The sequence below is a fragment of the Theobroma cacao genome, chromosome 3 (assembly GCF_053813885.1).
Source record: "Theobroma cacao isolate CCN51 chromosome 3, ASM5381388v1, whole genome shotgun sequence".
Taxonomy (NCBI): Eukaryota; Viridiplantae; Streptophyta; class Magnoliopsida; order Malvales; family Malvaceae; genus Theobroma; species Theobroma cacao.
The window spans coordinates 25,364,919-25,371,138 of record NC_142641.1 but is presented as its reverse complement, the minus strand read 5'-3'; the positions used below and the strand labels follow the sequence as shown (position 1 = coordinate 25,371,138).

General features: G+C 34.7%; 1 long non-coding RNA gene across 1 annotated transcript; it reads right to left on the bottom strand.

Annotated features, from left to right (window-relative positions):
- Nucleotides 1–1,869: 1,869 nt before the first annotated feature.
- Nucleotides 1,870–4,176, bottom strand: LOC148763650 (uncharacterized). Its single transcript, XR_016025072.1, has 4 exons — nt 4,068–4,176; nt 3,338–3,411; nt 2,405–2,468; nt 1,870–1,995 (listed from the first exon to the last, which is right to left on the bottom strand). It is a non-coding gene; the product is annotated as an uncharacterized LOC148763650 (long non-coding RNA).
- Between the last annotated feature and the right edge of the window lie 2,044 nt (nt 4,177–6,220).

The following is a 6,220-nucleotide window of genomic DNA, read 5'->3' as shown; positions in this document are numbered from 1 at the left end:
GCACGCGCCATGTCTAAAAGAGACGGTAGTCCAGACTCCCTTCATAGTGCTAGTGAGGGATCATTAGATTCCACTGCTAGGTGCCAATGGCACCCTGATCGAGGTAATCTGGAAGGTGACCTGTCTCGAATTCCTATTAACTGGATTCCTTTAGAATTAGAAGAATGGTTTTGTGATAAGGAAAGCCTTGAGAGTAACGAAAGTCTTGAAAGTGAGGACAGCTTTGACATTCAGAAAGCTGTAAGAAATTTCCTTTTGAAAAGCTTTGAGGAATGGCATAGGGAAAAGACAAAAAAGGCAATTGCAAAGAGGAATATTCATCCAAAGAAAGTATCTACTGTCCGACACTTTCCTCCTGGTTGTGGAATTGGTGCTACGCTTGTGAGTAGTGAGGAATACAGGAGGATATAGCAAGGTTGGGTTGAGGATAAAATGAGAAAATCTTAAGAGGAAGAGGAGGACCCGGACGAGGATCTATTGATGTGCTCGGATCAAGGTGACAAGGATCCTAAAGACACTTAATACCTTCATTGAAGTTTGTATCACTCTAAGTCTAAGTAGATGCGGTGTAAGGGAAATAGTAGTAGTTATCTATACAAAGGAGTTAAGAGTTGGCTTTTATTTTGTATGATTTGAACAGATTATAAAGTAGTTGTTTAAATGACTGGATGTGTATGGGAATCTTTTGGTATGATAGAGGTAAACTAGCAATATAATTATCGAGGAAGGATATTCACCTTAGTGGCGTGGTTGCTCACCTTAAATGATTGTTAAGGATCGGCGTAGAAAGTCATTAATGGTACAAACATTTATGAGACCTGATAGATGATTACCAATTAATCGTAGAAGGTGAAATTGAAAACCCTATTGCAGTTACAATTCGAAAAAATATGGGAGAAATCAATGAGGATATAGGTGACACTTAGAAAGGATGATGTGATTAAGTCAAGGATTGTAAAATTTAAGTATGGAGAGGATTACAAAATGATGCCATGACATTATGAGGTAATAGTTGGGCACAAATATAACCAATGGAGTTAAATTATGGAACTTGGGAAATGGTGAATCCTTGATTTAATGAAGATCGTGAATGTAGAGCGTGGAGAAAGATGAACTATTTTCATGGTCATTTGTACTGAAAGTCAACAAAACTATTTGAGTTACATGACAAGAAAGACAATTAATTGTGAATGTTAAGGAATCGTGGAATGTCATAAATGGTGGATAATCTTGTGTGTGGTATTATATATTGAGAACTTGCTGCACAATATGGCAAGATTGTCCTAAGGTGGGATTTATTGGTTGAAGATAAGTGTTAAAGGATAAATTGAGTTTGAAAATATTGACTCGGCTTAGTGCATATGATAAGCAAAAGAGACGATACGCATGGTCATGAAAATTGTGGGATAGGCCTAGAGTAAAGCCAAATGGTTAAGCATGATCCCTGTAGTAACTTTAAAGATGGAAGAACTTATTTGTGGAAGAAACTTCCAACAGCCATAGCACCACAGCACTAACTCTTTAGCGCTAAAATGTTGAAACTATCCCATGTCCAGCAGCCACGACACTGCAGCACTGACTGTCCAGTGTCAAAATGCTGGGACACCGCATGTCTAGGATGCATGAGCAAGATGGGAGTGGCATGATAATGAGCTTACAAGCTAAATTATGGTCATCGGTCATTGAGCTTTGTTATTTGGGAGTTTTAAATGTTCCAAAGAATGTTTACATGAATGAATTGAAAAGTTTCTTTATTTTCTTGTATATGGGCAGATAATTAAAAGAGAAGTTGAAAGATTCTTGAGATGGTTATATTGAGATAAGATACCATGTGAAGTATTAGGATGAATAATGTCACGACCCATAACTCCCCATCGGGCCCGTGACAACCGCCGCGAGGCCTCAACAGACATTCTTCACCCCGAATGCTGATTGAAACCCCGCAAGGCTTAGCATCAACTTCCTCATCTCCCCGATGAGCAACAGTTATTAAATCTTGCATTTCAAAAAAATCATAAGTCATTTTCAAATAAGAACAATAAAATATTATTTTTTAGCTCACAGGGGTATTTTCGTAATTTTTTATCGAAAACCTCAAAACTTGCTAAAAATGTAGTAGGTAAGCAGAAAATATATATTTAATGATTTAAAAACAATTAAGTATCTAAAACGTTCATTTGAAAGCAAATTGTTGACAACTAGTACTATTCAAAAATAATAAATAAAATATTCTATTTTCTCATAAAATAAATTTTTATAGAAATATTCGTAAATAATTTTTCGCACATGAAAGTAAAGTAAAAATTGTATGAATAGAAATACAGATAACCAAAATATAAGTTTTGATCTGCAATGACACGTGGCCTCTAATTAACCAAGAGGGTGTAACACTGTGAACTCTTACTTTCTATAATGCAGTTCCGAGCTTAGTTCTCGTCCTACTCGACTATCTACAAACTGTCCTGAGCCTGAAAAATGTATAGGAAGAAGGGATGAGATTTTATAATCCCAGTGAGTAAACAGATACCATCTAAAGTATCTAAAGCCGAGTAAATGGAGACAATTAAAATAAGTCATCATACCGTAATTTCATTACCTTTCAGTTCATTTCAACCAAATAAAATCAATTCATATAAATCGAGTAATCAACTTGGCTTATGAATTTCTTAAAACTTTGGCTCGTGCCAAAACTCATACTCGGTGATACCTTGCGCAGGGCATCTAACCGAGTCCGCCAAGGCTATTAAAATTTTGTATACACTTAAAATATATTTTAGTTTGAGAAAAATACAGCCGTTCCTTGGCGTTGGCTGAGTTCCCCTTCACGTGGTGGTTTAGCATGAAGTGAACCCTAAGCTTTACCCCAGGAGATACCCTACGCGCCTCTCCGTTCGAGGTAAAAATATAATGGAGTTTACCGTGCCCCTCTAATAGGCTGGTCCACGGAACCCCCTCTGCAGTAAATAATTAATATATACTCCACCAATTCAATAAAATTCATTCTAGCATGGCATGGCAATTTATCGCAATCTAGCCTCTCAAGGCTGAATACACAATATAAATAATTCTGACACCAAAAGCAGTTTAGCCATTCATGCTCATATATTGTCATAAGCCATTCAATTTAAAACCATAAATTTACAACACAAGCAGGCAGTCTCCAATTACTCTATTTTCAAAACCAATATTCGATTTTCCAGAAAATTTATAAAATCATTTTATAAAATCACAATTTCTCTTAAAACATAACAATTTACCATTTAAACCCATTTTTCATAAAATCACATAGTTGTATAAAACTACTCTAGATAATTAAGACGATAATAAGTTCACTCACAGTATTAGGAGTAGAAATACTCCTATCTTCCGCCCTCGGGTGCAGTCTCTTACCCGAAACAATTGACTCACCACCTATCCATAATCCAGGACACAAAATTCAGTAAATTGTGTCAATTTATCATAAATTATTTCAGGCTCTTATCCATGCGTATGCACTAGATAGGATTTGAAATGTCTAGACAATCGCTTAATTGCGGTGTCCGACCTAACTCGCCTATACACGGTGTAAATTCTTAAGATCCCCAATTCGACTCCAATTCCATCCATTTCAATTTCAATTATCCAATTATATCCACAATACCTCAATGACTGTGAATTTGGTCCAATTTATCAGTCCGGACTATAAATTACGCTTTTACCCCTTGTGGGTAAAAATTTCAATTTATTGCACCGAAAATTCCCATTTAATTTTCGACCTCATAATTCATCATTTTTCCACCCAATTCTCTTAAAATAAAGTCAACCTCATCCTCACATACCATTGGCTAGATTCGGCCTAGGGAAATTCATGGAGAAGATAAATATTTTTCTTGTTGTTTTACTCATAAACATGCTAAACTAACACTAAACACTAACATAGCTCAAAATCAAATTTATCTAACAACTTTCTCTCTCTAAACCCATATGACCAGAATTCAAATCATCCTCAAATCACATGATTCAACCATGGAAAATGATGGGAAATGCATGGGAAAGGTAAAGCACAAGACAAATTTAAGAAATGTTACCTTTTTTCACTTGATTTTTGAATTTTCACCTATTTTCCCTTTAAATTTCTTGGCTAGGGTTTTATTTTCTCCTTTCTCTCTCTTGTTTCTTGCTTGGCCGAATGTTGAAGAAGAAGAATGGGTGGGCTGATTTTTTTTTTATGCCTTTTTATTGTTTAATGAAAAAATATTATTTTATTCATATTTTAAATATTTTATTAATTCATTTTTTTCTAGCCATCCACTTGTCCTACTTTTTCCACCATGCATTCCCTTTGACTTATCCAAGTCTTAAGTGAAATTTCCAGAATTTTCCAAAGTTTTGGTGGAGCAAATTTTTCAAAATTACACTTTTGCCCCTAAACTTTTCAAAAATTACATTTTTGCCCCAAAAATTGAAAATTTTTCATAATGCATTATTTTCACTCCTCATACTCATTTTATACTCCAAATAATTAAATTTGATCAAATCCTTTCAAAAATTAAATTTTTGATTCCGAGTGGTAAAATTACCATTTTACCCTTTTACTCCAAATTATACCGAAATTAAAATTTTTCACTTCTAAACTTCAAATCTTACTCCAATAAGTCAAATGGGGCCAAAAATCTTTTCTAAAAATTACCATTTTGTCCTTAGGTGGCAAATGACCATTTTGCCCCTAGATAGCGAAAATTTCGATTGGACTCCAAATTGATCCTCGAACTCCGAATCACCATATTAAACCATTCTGGGACTTTAAAATTCTTAATTTCATCGTGAATTCTACATTTGATCTAGTTCGAGGCTTAAATCAACTTTGTTGTACGTCTAGGTACAATATCGACTTTTGTAATTAATTTTTTTTTTTGGGACTCTCCTAGTATGCAAACATGCTATCCATCACGTGTATGTCATGATAAATATTTTTATAGAGTCGGGGTTGTCATCTTCTCCCCCACTTGGATCAACCATATGATCTTTCTTCTTGATTGACTTCGACATCCGGCTAAATATTAATATTTTATTAATAAAATATTATTTTATTCTAAAAATTTTATCTTGTCTCCTTGGTACCTAAAATACCTTATTATGCCTAACTTGACTTCCAAATCGCCTTTTATCTCACAAATTCTCCTCCGATAAAATTATTATTATTTTCTCACTTGCGAAATATTTTATCCTAAACTACTCCTTTCGTCTTTTATCACTTCTAAACATTTTAATTGACCTCAATTTGCATTCGATCAACTTTATTTATCACTATATCAAAGTATGGGGTATTTCAAATAATATGTTGACCCAAAGTCAAATCCTAAGAAATAAAGGAGACAAGATTAAGTCATGTTAAAGGCTAAGGAAAAAGTGAGTGAAGAGTTAGATGAATATATGAGAGATGGGTAAGGGATGTCAATACCAAGTGATGAAAGTGTGAATGAAAGATTACAAGGGTGTTATAGAAAACGAGTTTATATAGAATATCGTTATGAGAATTTACAATTCTTGTCTTGACTCAGCTAAATGAAAAGGGTTAGTAACAACACAAGGCCAATTGTGTGGCACCCTATAAACCTACAAAGATGAGTTGGGGATTGAATGGATGAGTACGTATTTATATACTTTTAAGGATAAGTGCATGTCTATAGAACGATATGCTCGAGATGTGAAGGAGCAAATAAGAGACTAAGTGTTTCAGGAATGCACAAACATCTTTGAGAAGAAATTTCTAATCATACACGGCAAGTATAAAATGTGGAATTTTGAAACTTGCTGAGGAGCCTAATGGCTAAGTCACGGGTTAAGTGCTCACATGCGGTGAGACATGAGCTTAAGATAAGTATCCCCACAGAAATACTCAAGAGGAGTTCTGCTATGGATCTTGTGAAAGCAAGCATTAATTTATGTGATTATAAAGAGGAAGTCGTAAGCTGAAAGTGAGATTCGCACTGACATTGAAAAATACTTAAGGAGAACGTTGTTTCAGGTCTTCCAGTTCCAAGTACAAACTGCAGATTAGTCCAGGGAGAATGATGTCACATTAGTATGGAAGAATAGAACAAAGGATGATTGAAAATAATTTGGATAATGAAGTCCGATTATGAAAACTTCCTAAGGTAGTATGAAAATTGGAATTCGAAAATGCTTAAGGCATGCACGATTCGAATTAGTCTAAGTTTTTAAGTGGCTTATTAAAGTC